The 17,157-nt window shown below is 44.3% G+C and overlaps 1 protein-coding gene across 2 annotated transcripts in view; it reads left to right on the top strand.

Moving 5' to 3' along the window:
* Positions 1 to 1,676: 1,676 nt before the first annotated feature.
* The window catches only part of PRKCQ (protein kinase C theta), a 56,146-nt gene continuing 40,665 nt past the window's right edge, over positions 1,677 to 17,157 (top strand). Inside the window, exon 1 of one of the 2 annotated variants that reach the window (XM_074538709.1) lies at positions 1,677 to 1,977. The gene's annotated coding sequence lies outside the window, so the exon portion shown is untranslated. Of the gene's footprint in view, positions 1,987 to 17,157 lie in introns of both variants that reach the window. The other variant, XM_074538710.1, reaches the window with a different exon arrangement.

Raw genomic sequence — 17,157 nt, 5'->3', positions numbered from 1 at the left:
TTTCCCCTGATTTCCAAAATCCCAGCAGCCTTTCCCTTTGCCTCACCTCCCTTTTCTTTATTTTAATGCATAATTTACATTTTAGAGACCAGCATCAAGGGAAAAATAATCACAATAATATTCAAAGGGCCATCCCAGCCTGCTCAAAGTGAACACTTACAGGCCCTAAAATTTCTAAGTACCTAATTTGGGTAATCTCAGACAAAACATCTTTCACAGAACTGGCATGTGTGGTGTTCTGTACATCAGCCTTGTAGAGAAACACTATTTGAGATTCTTCACTGGAGCCTTTGGAGCCACAGAAGGTGGCTGAACATGGCCTCATATTTTCTGTGGGTACACCAGGTCATCTTTAGGTGTCCTTGCTATAGCTGTGATCATGTTGATCTGTCTCTCAGCAAAGCCCACGGGTCTCGCTTAGCTGGTGTGGCCTGTAGGATAGGGAAATTTCCCACTGTCTTCTCCAGAATCCCTTGCCACCACATTTCTGGGGTTTCCTTTCCTTCCTGTAGTTCCTCTCCCATGTTCCTGGGCCAGTTTCCTGCTCCAGACCCACCCACCCACGACGGCCAGCATCACACCTTTTCTGACAGCACAGGAGGAAAACAGAGCTCCTGTGGAGCTCAGAAAGTCTCCTAGGGAACATCCTGAGCAAAACTCACTTTTGACACCCTCAGCCCCTGAAAGGGATGCACCAAACAGGTACCACCCATCCTTCTTCCACACAACAGCCTGGTCTGAGGTTCCTAACAGAGCCAAGGACACAACACAGTGGGAGAGATGAATGAGGAAAGGACTTCTCTGCAGACACCTCCTCTGCACCCCTGTGGAAAACGCCAATCACTTGTTTTGAAAATTTTAAAAGTTTAATAGTAATAAAATGGCTATAAAAATAGTAATACAATTAGAGTAATAATAATTTGGACAATTTGAATTAGGGCAACATGAGACAATAGAAACAAAGAGTTACAGACAGTCCAGGTACCTTTTCTGGGCAGCATAAGCCCAAAAAATGACCCAAGTTAACAGAGGATTAACTCTTAAAAACAATAACCTGTTGCATATTCATACACCTCATACATGATGCATAAATTCCATTCAAACACAGGATTCTGTCTGGGTAGCGTCAGTTTCTTCCTCTGAATCCTAATGGCATTGTCCTGGTTGAGCGAGGTGGGAAGAAGTTTATTTCTTCTGATAATGGGACAATAAATTCTCTTTATCTGAAAGATTCAGGTATCCTGTGGCTGCTATTTCGCTGTAAGTCCTTTCTTTAGGAAAAAAATTATCCTACGTAGCATAGTTTCTATTATAACATTTTGTTATAACCTAAAACTACATTTACCACACTACTTAAGAGAATTAATACAGCATAACTTCCTAACACAACTCATATAACATTCATTTTAATATTTGAGAAAAGTAAATCATAAAATACGCACATTTTTCACAACCTCTCAGCAACCTCCCCTGCCAGCCGCGAAAACAACGCTTTGCAGCCTGGACCAAAAAAAAAAAAAAAAAAAAAAATCAGATTGTCCTGTTTGATTATTTTGGGAGAGATCACTGCAGGCAACAGGGACCCCAGCCCTAAGGGACATCGTGCCCAAACAGAGAGGACACCGGGGGCGTGGAGGGGGTGGTGCCGAGGACGAGGAGGAGGAGGAGGAGGAGGAGGAGGAGGAAGGGCGGCCAGGGCAGCCCTGGTGGTGGCTGCGGGCGGCCCGGAGAGCGCTGCTTCCTTGCGGGGGCGGCGGGAGCGCTGAGCCGGGCTGGGCTGAGCCGAGCCGGGCCGGGCTGGGCTGGGCTGTGCTGAGCCGGGCTAAGTTTGTCTGTGCCGGGCTGAGCCGAGCCGGGCTGTGCGGGCAGGACTGGGTTCAAGCCAAGCCAAGCCAAGCAGAACTGAGCTGAACAGGACTGATCCGAGCCGAAAGGGGCTGATCCGAGCCGAGCCGCACCGCGTTGCGCGGGCAGCAGGTACAGCAGGTACCGCCGGCGGAGCGGGATGCGCGGGGGATGCGCGGGGGATGCGCGGGGGATGCAGGGCAGGGTGTCCCTCTGCAGGGCGATGTGCCAGGGCCGAGAACACATCTCCGAGAACAGGAGAAGCTGTGCAGCAGCACCGGGAAAGTTGAGGGCACTGCTTGGTTGAGGGCACTGCTTGGTTGAGGGCACTGCTTGGTGCATTTCAGTGTCACTTGCTCCGCTGCAGCCATGGGCGCTGCTGTTTCGGGGTTTTAAAGGTGATCACTTGGCATTTGTCCGGAGAGTTGTGTTTTATTTCTCTTTTTACCTTTAAATAAGAGTTTAAATTGCTTTCGGCTTCTCCACCTGGTGTCTCTTGCGAGTGTTTGTGGTTTCGCCATCGCGTTTTCCTGCCTTTAAAAGAGAGCGTTGTTTTCTCCCGTGTAGCTTCGTGTAACAGAGAAAAGGGGAAAGTGAGAAACATAATGAAACAACTACAATGAAACAACGGCTACAAACAGCTTTAGTCAACAGAGTGAACAAAGTGGACAGAGAGGGAAAATCCTTTCTCCTGCTGGGCTCAGCGATGATTTGTAGGTGTTCCACAGTTACAGCAGTGTGTGATAGGACAGACAGACAGAAAAGTAGTTTTAGAGGCTTTGCTGCATCTCAGCGGCTGGGTATGTATCACTTTGGGGTCGAGTTTGTAATGTTGTAGAAAGAAAGCTGCGATAAGTTTGAGGGCAGATTTGGGCAGTTTAAGAGGAATGAACCCTCCATCCCTCCTGCGCTGCTCGGGCTGCGTTTCCTTTCGGAGGAGGGACTGAAACCCCAGCCCGGCTGAATTCTCTGCTGCACATTGAACTCGAGCACAGCTAAACTCTTGGGTGTAATCAGATCCTTTCTACACGGCAAGTAACCAACTTCTCAGCTGCACTTTAATCTCCAGGAGTGTGATACTGTTCAGAGAAGAAAGCTTTTTTTTTTTTTTTTCATTTGTGCCGATGAAAGAACAGTAGCAAAAAAAAAACCAAACCGACTTCAGCAGCTGAAAGCCACTCAATTGAGTCATGCTAACAGCAGATTATTTAGTAGGGTTACTAGGGCAGGAAGAGATAAAGTTTCACTGAACTTGTTATTAAAAAAAAAACCCAACCAACAAAGGCGGGGGGGAGAAGCAGAACTATTTGCAGTGAAAAGGGCAATGTTCAAACTTTTGTGTTCTTGAACAGCCAAGTCCTTGAGGCCCTGCCCATGTGAATTTTTTTTTTGTATTTCTCTTTTTATCCTTTTTAATTGAAGAAAGGACCTCACATCCCTGTTGAGGCCACCAGGCACTGTCAGTTTCTGGGGAATGAGCTTTAGGAGCAGAGTTGAGGGACCAGCGAGGAGCACCTAATTCATGGAGGTTCTTGTCCCCCCTGGATGTGGTGGAGCAGGACTGCATCCAGCTGGAAGTACCAGGATGCTCCTAGGATGCTGCTTTCCTGGAGTTCACCCGGGAGCTGCCCTTCCTGAGCTCCTGACACCAGAATTGAATCTGAATCCCAGCGTTGTTGCCTCTGTCTCTTTTTTGCTGTCTCGGCTGGACATGAGACTTTGGTGTCTGCCAGACACCACTTTGGTGTCTCTTTACTTTCCAAGGTCCCCTGAGCCCTGCTGGACCCCTCATTTTCCTCATGTGACTCTTTACCTGTGTGGACATGGGGTGAATTAAGCAAGTGATGCTCAGCCTGTGCAGAGGTTTTGGCCTGGAAAGAGAATCCTTGCCTTAAGATGATGCCACAGTTGCACTGGCACAGGCAATGCAGAGTTTAGTTAGGCTTTCCCCTCACTTTTACATGTATTTTATTATTTGTTTTTTAAGGCCCTATGGAAGATTCAGATCTCCCTCCTGAACCTCTGCCCTGCAGTTCAGCAGCCCCCTGTGCCCAGGCTGGTTTTGTGCTCATGTTGCTACACTGGGGAAACCTTTTCATTTTCTTTTTCCACTTCGAGCTTATTACACTGCCAGGGTGGAGCTAACTAAGCTCTTTTGTCCCTGCCTCAAGTGTGTTTCCTTTCAAAGAAAGTTACTTGCTTGACTCTCAGAGCTTCTCACAGGACCAACATGTGCCTCAGTATCCTGTCAGAGATGGAGAGCTCAAAGGAAAGAGGGAGAGGCAAGGAAGGAGGGATGGAGGGAACAAGAGAAACTGCTTAGCTTTCCCAACACGCCAAATTTTTATTTTTCTTCCTTTTGCAGCTTAGTCTCTGTTTCCACATGCTCTGAAGGTTATATACGGTGAATATAGATTCTAATGACAACTTTTTGGTTTCTTCTCTTATTACCTGAGTTTAATTGCAGAGAGTTCTACAGCAGCTTAGGAGGGAGGTGAAGAATGAAGCACCTTCCAGGGCTTGGCCAGGAGAGCTGTTCTGCTCTTGGCTTTTTTAATGCATGTGTTTGTGGATCCAAGTTAAAACACTTGGCTGCAAGTTCTGCTGTTGCTTCCCATTTTGCTGAAGCCAGGATTTGTGTAAACAGAGTGTTGTTCTTTGCCTGAGCTTTGAGAAAGTGACTCCTAAACTAGAAAAGGAAGAGAAAATCAATAGAGGAGTATGAGCATCCTAAACCTGTGTGTGTGAAGCCATGGAAAGGATTAATCAGAGCCTTGAGCCTGTGGTCACAGGTGCCAGGAGCTCTGCACAGCTCCCTCCCAGGGCTGCTCACTTGCCTGTTCTCACACAGAAACGTTCCCCAGATCACTCTGGTGATTGACATTGGAAGCAGCCTGCAAACACTCACTGACAGTGTTTTCCATCCCGTGCTGTTGTTCTCTCTTTGCCTCCTTGCCTTGCATCCAGATCCTGCTTGGGAGGAAAACATTGGCAAAGGCAGCCCAAGCTGCAAACCCTCCTCTGCAGCCAATTGCACAGTGTTTTTATTGTATCATGGCTTGTTTGTGTCAATTTTGTGATTTATCTGCATTGTTGCTTCCTTGTGTTAATATTGTTATTTATCGGGCCTGTTGGAGATTCTTCATCTCTCACCACCAGCCAGATCACACCCAGCAGCAGAAATAACATTTATTAACTGTGATGGTGAGGGTGGAAGGGACCCAAATTACTTTTCAAATCACACCCAGCTGTCTTAGCAATGGACAATTCCTCTGGTTGCTATCATACCTTTTAGCAACACCATTGCTTAGGAGTGGTTTTCTGGGGCAGAGTGGTGAAATCCCTTTTTCTGGGCTAGAGTGGTGGCATCCCTTTTGGGGTGTTTTTATTTCCACCTCTGTGTAAGAACATGTGCTGTGTTTAGGGCAGAAATGCTGAATGGAGTAAATGTACAGCTTTAAAGGATGTACCCAGGGTGAGATGAAAAGAAGCTGGTGCAGCTTTCACTAAACTGTGCCCCATCTCTGTCACCACATGTGTAGTGAGGATGTAGGGCTCAATTATCTCTCCAGTGAATTTCCTGATATTTATATGAACTGTAAAGACCCATGAGATGTCCAGGGGATGAGCTCAACGTGATATCTTTCTGTTTTGTTTCTTTTTTAAATGGTCATTTCCATCTCACATTTGACCCATTTTGGGCTGGATTGTTTCTCAGTAATCAGCTGCCTCAATTGTAACAGCATTTAATTTGCTTGGCATTCATTGTGGAGCAGTGTATCCTCCTTTCCTGATCATCCCACTTATCTGCAGGAAATAAAAAATAGCCAGAGCATTTGCATAGGAAATGCCAATGCTAAAAGACAAAAATGTTTCTGGTTGATAAACAAGTGAGGAGAGGGAGGTGATGGATCTTGGGCCGATCCATGGATGATATTCAGCCTGATGCTGTTAGAATCATAGATCACAGAATGGTTTGGGTCAGAAGGGACCTTAAGTTCATCCAGATTTCCCCCTGCCATGGGCAGGGACACCTCCCACTATCCCAGGTTGTTCCAAACCCCACTCAACCTGGCCTTGGACACTTGCAGGGGTTCTTAATGAGAAATCTTCATTAATTTACCAAAATCTCACCTCCTGGCATAGGCAGGGAACCAGAGTGATGAAGAAGATCCATTTTCATCCAAGGTTAGCAGACCATGGAGAGTTAAAGGAAAGTATTTGATGTGATGTCTAGAGGAGAAAGTTAGAACATCTTCCATGATACTTAAAGAAATCAAAAAATGGCATTTAAAAAGTTTTTGTACTTTTCACATGATAATTATCAATAAATTTGTCAGTGGGAGGACTGTTCCTAGAATTAAAACTGCCCTGAGAGGGGGATGAGACCACGCATGAATACATAAAAATAAGTTAATTCTATAAACATCTACATTCTTACCTACAATGTGTATGAGTGAAAGCAAACTTAGCACAGATAATGGTACATATGGAAGTAGAAAAGGTGAAAGGAGGAGATGGAAACAAGGGGGAAGTGTTGCAGCCTTGTGTGTAGCCAAATTCCAGCTCTTCTTGGGCACACTGCCCTGCTTCCTGGTGAAGTGTTCCAACAGCAGGACCTAGGCTGGAAGTATCAGGGTTCACAGATATCAGATGGCTTTGGAGGACAAGAGAAATGGAGGAGTTTTCCTTTCCAAAACACTGAAGGTGGTCAGGGTTTTTTTTTTAAGTTTTTTAATGGAAAACATTTTGTTCCACAACAAAGATGTTTTGATTCTGAGCTGTTATTGTGTCTTGCAGGAATTTAGTTAAAGATGATGGGTGCATTTCCATTCAGTTGTTGCCTGCAAAGTGCAACGTGACATCTTCATGTGGTGCAGAAAGGTGTTGGCTCTGTCTGCAGTCCATGGCAATAGTGATCAGGGAAGATGTGGATATGTGGATAAATCTGGTTGGCAGAAAGAATGAGGATATGTGGGAACCTTAGGGATGAGTCATTTTGATTAATTTTATCACAATATTTCAGACCCTACAGCAAAACTCATCACTTTGCTTCAGAAAATACCCATATTTTTAGTTGGAACAAAGGAAAGTCTTTATGCTTGCCAGAATTTTCTATGCCAACAAAAAGCACTTCTCACCAGCTGCTTCCCACAGGTTTCATCTTCTAGAAAGGCAGGAAAATGATGTTTAGAAAGGTGATCCCAGACATTGGCAGTAACTTGGGAGAGGGTGTGAGTGTGCCTGCAGAAGCAAACCCTGAGCTGAGGAGGTGGGCTACACCTCACACTCATCAGGATTTCATCTGAGGCAGGAAAACCTGAATGGAAAAAAACCCCCAAAAACTGAGAAAAAGATGGTAAGGAGGTGGTATAAGATCAGTCTGTGATGAGAGGAATGTGTGGGGCTGGAACAGCTCGTGCAAGCCTCCCTCCTGCAGAAGGGTGAAGGTTTAAGGTATAGATTCAGCTGTGTTTATGTCTAAATTCAAGACATCCCTCTGTCTGTCCTAGACTGCCAAGACCCCTGCCAGGGGCTCAGAGACCCTGGCACAGAGCCCAGCATGCCTGTGGTTTGGATTATGACCTATGGAGCAAATTACCGATCTTATATGAAGATCTACAAGCCAAGACAGTTTAAATAGAATGATAGTGAATTTATCACAGGATGAAAAATAAATTTTTGGGGTTTTAGAATGAGTATTCAGGGGGCAAGATGGAGGAATCTGGGCATGTCCAGCCTTTTTTCTTCTTGGCCTCCATCTTCTGGGTGATGGTGGCACTTTTGGATTGGTTTAGAGTAGAAGCTCACTGTCTGACATAGGTGATAGGTATTGGGAAATTCTGGTAAATATTGTACACGTAGTTTTTAGTATAAAAAGATAACACCACCCCAGGGCAGGCAGAGTGCCTCTGACTGTCTTGCTGAGTGGACCTTAGCTGGACAGGAGAAATAATTTTATAGATAAGATGCAACAAACAACCTTGAGATGAGAACTGAAGAGTTCTGACTCCTTCTTTGAGCACTGGGCTGGGAAAAGAGACTTTGTAACTGATCTCGGGGTCACTGTGAGCAGCAGAAGCCCCAGGGTATTTAGGTCTGGCACATGTTACTGAAGGGCTTTGGTGGTAAAGTTATGGCTGATGAAGCAGTGAGGGATCAGAGCAATGTACAGGGGCAATCTGTGTCCCTGCCCATGGCAAGTGATCTTTAAGATCTTTTCCAACCCAAACCATTCTATGATTCTGTGATGTGTGAGGCATTTGGAAGATCCAGGAAGAGTACAGCAGACAGCTTAAACCCTGAAGAACAGTTCTAAGTCAAGCACAGATTCCTCCTCTGTCATCACACTGGGGTGTTTTACTGCAGAGCAGCCACCCACCCAGGCCAGGAAGTTCAATTCCTGCCTCAAATGTCATTGCACCACGTATTTCTGGACAAGCAAATAAACCCAGTCCACCCCAACAAGCAGAAGGGCTGTTCCACCACTGTCAATGCCCCCATTTATGGATATGTGTATGGATTTGGTGTAGCTCATCTCAGGGATGCAGGGATGGAGCATGGAAGAGGATTCTCAAAGCAGACTGGCTCTAGGGCTTTGGCTGGGTTGTTTTGTGAAGTTGTTCTGGGTTTTTTTGTGAGTGAGGAACCCTTCTGACAAATGTACTCCCAGCTCTGGGCTGACAGCAAGGTTTTTCTTGGGTTTAGCAGGGGGATATTTTATCTCTTCCTGTCCTCATTGATGTAGTAACTCATCACTTTGTACTCAGTTCTTTCTTTGGGATCAAACACACAGCAGCAGTTGCCTCATTTGGGCTAAATGACTGTTGGAGAGGCCCTAATCTATACAAACTGCCCAGATATGTGGCCTTAATTTTATTTTTTAACCAAAAAAAACCCAAAAAAGTAAAACAGAGAGAATTGCTAGAGCGTGGCAGCATAACTGTCATAGAATCATTGAATCACAGAATGGTTTGGGTTGGAAGGCTTCTTCAGGACTGTTCCAACCCCCCTGCCATGGTCAAGGACACATTCCACTAGTCCAGGTTGCTCAGATCCAGGCCTGGGACCCTTCCAGGGATGGGGAAGGAGACCACACACTCTCACATAATTTCCTGAACCATGCAGGTGTGTCAAGGCTTTGTCTTGGTACAAGTGAAGCCCTAATTCAGCTGGGTCTTTTAATGACCTTTTTAATGATTTTGTAAATAGCAGATACATAAATATATATAATTAATATAACATTATATATATATATATATATATGTAATAGATATAGAAAAATATATAAATAATATAATATATATAACTATATATATATATATATATATATAATATAAAAATCCCCAGGGATATTCAGAGACACCACAGCCAGCATCAGGATGAATGTCACCTTCCCATAAGGGCCAAAATTTGCAATCACCCAGTGCCATAAATCCCCAGGAACCTGACTCCAGATTGTGCTGGGAGCAGAAGCTTAACTTCTGTTTTGTTTCTAATCTAAACTTATACATGATTAATTTTCACTTGGATCTGAGCACTTTCTTCAGAGGAGGTTTTTGATGTGGTGGTTTCACTTTGCTGTGCAGTTTCTGTGTGCTGATGAGGCTGCTCCTCTTCCTCACTAAATCAGCAGCAAAATCAGGGACAGCTGAGGTGGGAGAGGGGAAGAATTTTGGGGCTGATATGTCCAGAACATAAAGAGCAGCTGAGGCTTGTGGAGATCTGCTCTGAGTTGTGAATGGGATTTGAAGAAGGTTATCCATGGAAATCAGAGACAAGTGCAGTTGTGGGAGTCACTGCTGCTTGTCTTGAAGGATTTTGCATGTGCTGAGGGCTGAATTCACCCAGGTTTTCCCCTCCCACCCTTACAGTAACACTTGCTATTTATGTTTTGATTTACAACATGGGTGAAATAGTAAAAATGTGCATCCTCCAGCTTCCGTTTTCAGCTGCCCTGTCCCTCCTCCCTCCTCCCCCTCATGCCAGGTGAGGGTGTCAGCTACAGACATTGCTATTAAAACGATTAAAACATTGGTTAAGCCAATAAAACTCCAGAGAACAGCCCTTTTTCTCCCTGTCCCCCTCCATCAAAATGAGATGATTCTCTGCAATGTGTTCTGTAGTGAAATTGGAAAGGATGGTGCTTTTACCAAATCTCTTCATTAGAATATTCAATTATACAGCTTCTGTCAGTTTTCCCAGTTCCTGGTCATTAGCATTGTCCTCCTGCCTTATATATAGACCAGATTCAAACTCCATGGAAAGTAAATAAAGGTTTCAGTGCATTTTGGTTGTACTTAGGGAGGACTGTAAACCACCCTGTTTTGTTTTTTTTTTTTTAGCTCCTGGGGGTTTCAATGCATAAAAAACACCCATACGCTGATATTTGAATTAACTTAGCTTCTGGCAGATGGGAGCCATCCCCTCTGGTGTCAGAAGCTGGGGTATCAGATACACCCCTCCACCTGAACCAGGCTTCCCCCAGCCCTGGGGAAGGAGGCATTTGAGGTCACCAGGCGTTTGACCCATTTCAGTGAGCGAGATGGAGACAATGGAAACTGAGAACCCAGCAGATTTCTTTCTTTCTGCTGTTTGTGGAGGGGCCAGGGGTGAACAGAACTCATGCAAATGGGCACGGAGGAGGTGGGAGAGGGAATGTCCAAAGCTGGGGGTCAGGAATTGGTTTGTTTGGGTGAAGAGCAGAGGGAAGGGACCTTCAGTGTGTCCAGTTTGGGATTTTGTGAGAGCACCTGGATGTCTGGGTGTGTGACTGGGCTGTTGTGTGGCCAGTGGCCTGTGAGGAGGAGCAGCACATTCCTGTGCTCTGCACTGCTGAGGTGAAGCAGATATTGTCTGCATGTCCATGATTTCCCTTCTCTCACAGTGTGAAGATGAACTCACGAAGGTTTGCTTAAGCAGCCATATGGTGATATAAAAAAACAAAACAAAAACCCCAGAAACTAAATTAGAAACTAAAACAACAGCAACAAAACAGCCCCAAAACCTGATTCTCGCCACTTTGGTCTAAAATTAATTTTCTCTGTGTTTTATATTTCCTTCTTCATCCCACTGTGTGTGCTGTATCCCTCCCAGTCAGGGAGATAGCCAAGGGCAGAAGCACAGAAAGAAACTGGTGGGTAAATGATAAAGTTGATGTGAGTTAAATGGTGAGTGGAGTGGGAAGATATGGAGAGCTGGAAAGTCTCCCAGGAACTGATCTGGAGCTCTGACACTGAGAATAGGACACCAGACTAAAAATGGGGAGAGGACTTTCAGCATAAGTGGAGCCAGAGCTTCTTTATTTAAGTAAAAGTGCTGTTTTAAATTTAAATTTAAATTGAATATGACTGAAGAAGAGGAAATTATATATCAGAGTTTATTTAAGGAGGTGGCAGAGTCCAGAGGCATTGGGAGTGGGAAGGAGAGACGAGGTGGAGTTGGGATGGTGCTGCCAAGAGATGGCACAGATGTGGCACCTGAAATTGATGGGAGCAACACCAACAACAAATTGGGAGTGATTGTGGTGAATCCATGGCAGGAAAAATTGATGGAGCAGAGAATGAAGGCAGAAAGTGTAGATCTACAAACATCTGCTGTGCCAAAGAAAGATTTCTGATTCTGATATATATTTATTTATATATAATTTCTAGATAATCTTTTTGCAGTTCCTATCTGCTGAGCTTGATAAGAAAACATCCACTGCTGCAGAGGAGTGAGGAGGAAACTGATTTTCTTTAAATAATGGTGAAAACTCTGGAGAAACATGGGACATTCCTAGATCAAAATTAGTTTCCTAAAATACATACAATTATAGAATGGTTTGGGTTGGGAGGGACCTTAAAGGTCATCTCATTCCAAGCCCCTGCCATGGGCAGGGACACCTTCCACTGTGAAAAACGCCAATCACTTGTTTTTAAAATTTTAAAAGTTCAATAGTAATAAAATGGTTATAAAAATAGTAATGCAATTAGAGTAATAATAATTTGGACAATTTGGATTAGGACAATATGAGACAAGAAAGACAAATAGTTACAGACAGTTTGGGTACCTTTTCTGGGCAGCATGAGCCTGAAAAAGGATACCCATTAACAGTGGATTAACCCTTAAAAACAACAACCTGTTGCATATTCATACACCTCATACACTATGTATAAATTCCATTCAAACACAGGATTCTGTCTGGTCAGTGTCAGCTTCTTCCTCTGAATCCTAACAGCGCCTTTGAGGTGGGAAGAAGTTCATTTCTCCTGATAAGAGGGTAATAAATTCTCTTTCTCTGAAAGATTCAGGTGTCCTGTGGCTGCTGTCTCACTGCGAGTCCTGTCTTTTAAAAAAAAAGTATCCTACATAGCGTAGTTTCTATTTTAACATTTTGTTATAACCTAGAACTATATTTAACACACTACTTGAGAAAATTAATGCAGCATTACTTTCTAACACATATAATACTCAACAACACATATAATATTCATTTTAATATTTGCGAAAAGCCAATCATAAAATACACGCATTTTTCACACACTATCCCAGGATGCTCCAAGCCCCATCCAGCCTGGCCTACATCTCCAAATTCCATTTTGTCACACAGAAATCAGGTGTGCATGTCCACTGTGATTGTGTGCGTGTCCACTCCAGTTATCATCTGAGTCTCCTGTGACAAATTTGCCCATTTTTTGAGGAGTGTGTGGTAACACCAAGCACTTGAAGGAGAAGCTTCACTGCTGACAGATACCTCAAGGATGAGGTGGACTCAGTCTGCTGCATGGCAGAGGAGTGAATGAAATGCTCTTTTCCAGCCCAACGTTTCTGTAATCCAGGGTCCAAACACCCTGAGCAGATTTCTGGATTAAACAAAGACCTTAAATACCTCCACTGCTGAATTAGGTTCATCTCAACATGAAACTGTGCCTGCACAAGGAAGGATGTTCATAAGTCTGTACCCCTCTTTGGGCTTTTTTTCTTTGTTTTTAAGAAAAAGAAAATAAAAAATAGGTGCAGATGCTGGCACTGGCAGGAAGTCAGTGCATTAAAAAAACATCCTGGTACAAGATGGTGAAGTATTTAAGGAACACTCCACCTGTGTCATTAAAAAAAGCACCAAAAAACACCCAAAAGGCCAGAGCAAGAAATCTGTGAACCAGTGCCAAAATCATGCAGAGGTAGAGAAATTGATGTGCTAATGGACAAGAGGAACAAAAGGAAAGGACATTGTAGCTACATCTCAATTTAGGATGTTTTTATTTCCCTCATTAGATTGAAAAGCTCTTGAAAGAATTTTGTGTTCAGTGTTTTTTAAACAGTGCTCTGCCACTTCTAGTCTGGTCATTGTTTGTTAGCAGACGATTAAAACATGAAAATATAGTATTAAAAATATAAGTACAATAGGGATAATAACTTTGAAAACATTTCTTTTGAGCTTGTGTGGTCCAGTGTTACAGAAATTAATTGATACAGGAAAATAAATTAACTATAAGTTTTCCAGGAAAATAAGGAAGCAAAATTGACAAGTTGCTCTTAATACACTGGACCCCAGAAATGCACAAAATAAAGATAAAAGTTTTACAAAGGAGAATAAACTGAATAGCTGGGCATTTTTTCCACGAGTACAAGTGACAAAGATTGCTTTGTTTCAGGACCACACGTGACAAAATTCATTAAATGTGAGGAAAGAAAAGAGATCTGACCTGGCTTGAGGGACAGGACCTGGAGGGGTTTAATCCAAATAAAGATTTGGTGGGTCTGCTCTGCTTCTCTTTCCCGATGGCACAAATAACAAGAGTTTCAGCTTTAAACACCCTGCCAAAGTAGACAAATTCACATTGTCTGCTGGAAAACAAAAGGCATCTCTGAGAGAGAATCTCCCTCTGGTGTAAGAATTTGTATCCTTTATGAGCAAATTAATTAGTGCTCAGTGTTCCCGTGCCTTGGTCCCTTTTTCCATTTCTAAGCACATTCCAGAGTGGATGGCTTTGGTGTGGGGTCCTCCCCCAGATGTTTTTCACTGTGTCTCCAAGCTGTCATCACTATTAGACAGGAATGCACCCAGAAAAATCTGTATCCTTTTACCCTGGACAGCTGAACATCAGTGCTGGGACTGACCTTGGCCATCCTTGGGGCAGAAACAGCAATTCCAGGGTGGATTTGGGTTTGTTTGAAATACCTTCTTTAGGATGGAAAATGCACCCCTAGAAAGGTTTATATCTCTGCTTATATCCCTGTCCTGGCTGTTCTGGGAGCTGGGCTGGCAGCCCATGTGTGCAGGGCAGTTGTCTCTGTACATTCCTGTGAATCCACCCTTAATCTCTCCACAGGCAGCCAGGCTAGGATTTCCCAGCCTCTTTATCCCAAACAAAAGGCAGTTGCTGCACACCATTCCCCCACTTCATCATCATCCTCATCATCATCATCATCGTCCTCATCATCATCACCACTCCTGCTTAGGACTGGCCCCACATCCCTGCAGGGTCAGTCAGAACAGGGGATGGGTGATGCAGCTGCAAACTCACTGGTCAGAGAAAAGAGAAGTTGTTTTTAAAAAATCTGCTCTGAAGGGACCTCAGGCTGTGCTGGAGGAGATTGGGAAGCTGCAGAGTGGCAGGGGTTGAAAAGCTGAACAAAATCCTTGGGCACAGCCTGTGTTTAGATCAGGCTGAAGGAATTGTTGTGTGGAGACCCAAGGGGATAGCAAAGCACAAATTCCCTGGTTTTAAGGGCCATGTGTCCCTAGAAATGTTGAGGATTCCATCCTAGAGTCCATGGATGAGTGTAGTGACCACTGGCATTGCCAGCAGCTATTCCTGCCATTCCCCAGTGGGAGGGACACCAACCCTTCTACAGCTGTAAATCTGTTCACATGTGTTAACTCCACTGTGGTTTAATCATGTTTAAGATCTGAAGATAGACCTGAGGTTCCATTCTTGCCTTGTGCACCACAAAAGCAACAAAAGAAAACCCCTGAGCTCAGCAGAGCCCAGACAGAGTTTGTAAGGTTTATATAGGAGATAGATCCTGTTACCAATACGCACCACTCCCTCCAAACACAGCTTCACAAGACATCCCAGAGGGTTTTAAACAGAAATGTCCATCCCTGTGCCTGACACTGCTCCTAGAAAAGCCTGCAAGCCTCATTTCCAGAGGGGAAATAAATGCTTTGCCCAGGTCCTCTGTGTCTGCAAGTGATGGAAAAGGTTTGTGTGGGGAGCATCATGCCTGTTTTGAAATCAAGTGGTCCCAGGAAGTTTTGGGAAGTTTGGGAGTCTGGTATTGTACCAATCCCATCAGAGACTGCTGGTGCTGGCTTGCCTCACTCTCTCCCTCCTCTGCCTTTGTTGAAGATGGGGTGGCTGAGAACAGAGAGAGGGAAAATCACAGGGATCTGCATCTTCCCTCCTTTCTCTCCTCCAATCCACATCCTTGCCAAAGGAAAGTGTGAGAGATGTTGGCTGGCACCCAGAGGGGCTCTGAACTTCCTCCTTCATGGGTAGGCTGGTGTGATCTCCTTTGGAATAGCAGCTGATAGGGGCACCCCACCCAACATGAGTCACTTGGGGGAGTTATTTAGGTCCCCATTCCCTCCTGTTTGCTCTGTGGGATATGAGGAGTCAGGGGATGGAGAAAGGGATTTCAGCTATCCCTGCTGCTGTTCAGGGCTGCTCTTGAAATCTGCAGGAAGGCCTTGAGGTGTGTAATGCTCATGTGCAGGTCTCCACCAGCCTTACACACAGATCTCTGCAGGGTCAGGACCTGCCTTTTGCTGGGAGATTCCTTGGAAAGGGGGTGAAAGAAAGTTCGTACCCTCCAGCTATAACTCCTGGATCCTTTCCCTCTTAGTGATGCTGATCTGGAGATTATGAACTCGTTTTGCAAGCAGTTTTGCCTCAAAAAAAAAAAAAAAGAGAGAGCTGGAAATGTTCCCTCTGACCTTGAGAAAATGAGAGTTTGATGACATTAGAAAGAAGCATTTCAAATCCAGAAATATTTCCCTTTTCAGCTGGGCCTTGTTCAGTAAATTGCCATCTTTACTGTGTCATACATGCATCCATTTTCAGTCAGTGAAAGGCAGAAGCACAAATCCCATCCCAGGCAGCTGTCCTCCATCCAGATCTGCTGCTGACTGGGAGCAGGAACTCATTTCTTCCTCTCTACTTAGCCACAATTGATTAAGGATGGTAAAAGAGTTTATTATTTCCTAATATCATCTGGGAATGATTTCCTTATGTTTTATTATTCTCCAGAGAGAGCAGAGCTCCTCTGTCCCAGCAAAGTGGGGTGCAACATTGCTGAACCCCAATTGAGTTGTGTTTAAGGAGAGGTTGCAGGTCGCCTCTCACAGAAAGCTGCATTTCATCCTTGGTTCCCAGACACCTCACAGGATCCTATCCACGGGGAAATTAAGCAGACACACTTCATATCCAGTGCATCTGTTTGTGGTGTTAAATTAAAGTGCTGCTATTGCAGAGAGCCATTCTGGAGCTGAGCTGTTGCTTAATTGTTTACGGCCGTGGATGCCAGCCAAGCAGCAGTCCTGGAGTGGCAAACACTGCAAATCTGACCTGGAAAACAGATGTTTGGGCCAAAGCCAAGGTGGTTTCAGGAAAGACAGTGGGAGAAAAGAGAGAAAAGCAGGAAACCAGTTATCTGTCTGATTTATTGGGCAGGGTAAAGAAATCCAGCCCAGAGCAGAGTGCTCACACGAGGCTGGGACAGCAGTAAATTCTGGTTTTAGCAAGCTTGATCCAGCCTTTGCAAGGTTTAGCAGGGCAGCTGTTGGTTTATCTGTGCTGATTCTTTCTGTGCCAAACCCACTGTTTGCAGCTGGTGGAAAGTTCTCACCTGTTTGCTGAAGGCTGCAGAGCATCTCCTGCAATAAACTGGTTTTTGTGAAGTGTGACCGTGTTCACAGGGTTTCTTGGATGAGGGAAGAGATGAAGATCTGGCTCTATGTTTGAGAAAGCTTGAGTTATTATTTTATTATATATATTACATTAAAACTATACTAAAAGAATAGAAGAAAAGGTTCTCATCAGAAGGCTAGCTAAGAGTAGAATAGCAAAGAATGATAACAAAGGTTTGTGTATCTTGGACAGAGTCTGAGCCAGCTGGCTGTGATTGGCTATTAATTAGAAACAACCACATGAGTCCAATCACAGATGCACCTGTTGCATTCCACAGCAGCAGATAACCATTGTTTACATTTTGTTCCTGAGGCCTCTCAGCTTCTCAGGAGGAAAAATCCTAAGGAAAGGATTTTTCATTAAAGATGTCTGTGACAGTGAAGTCCCAGCACAAGTCTCTCAAATTTGATACATT

This window comes from Zonotrichia albicollis, chromosome 4, assembly GCF_047830755.1.
Source record: "Zonotrichia albicollis isolate bZonAlb1 chromosome 4, bZonAlb1.hap1, whole genome shotgun sequence".
NCBI classification, from domain to species: domain Eukaryota; kingdom Metazoa; phylum Chordata; class Aves; order Passeriformes; family Passerellidae; genus Zonotrichia; species Zonotrichia albicollis.
Note: the sequence above shows the minus strand (reverse complement) of the source record. Positions and strands in the feature narration are given on the sequence as shown.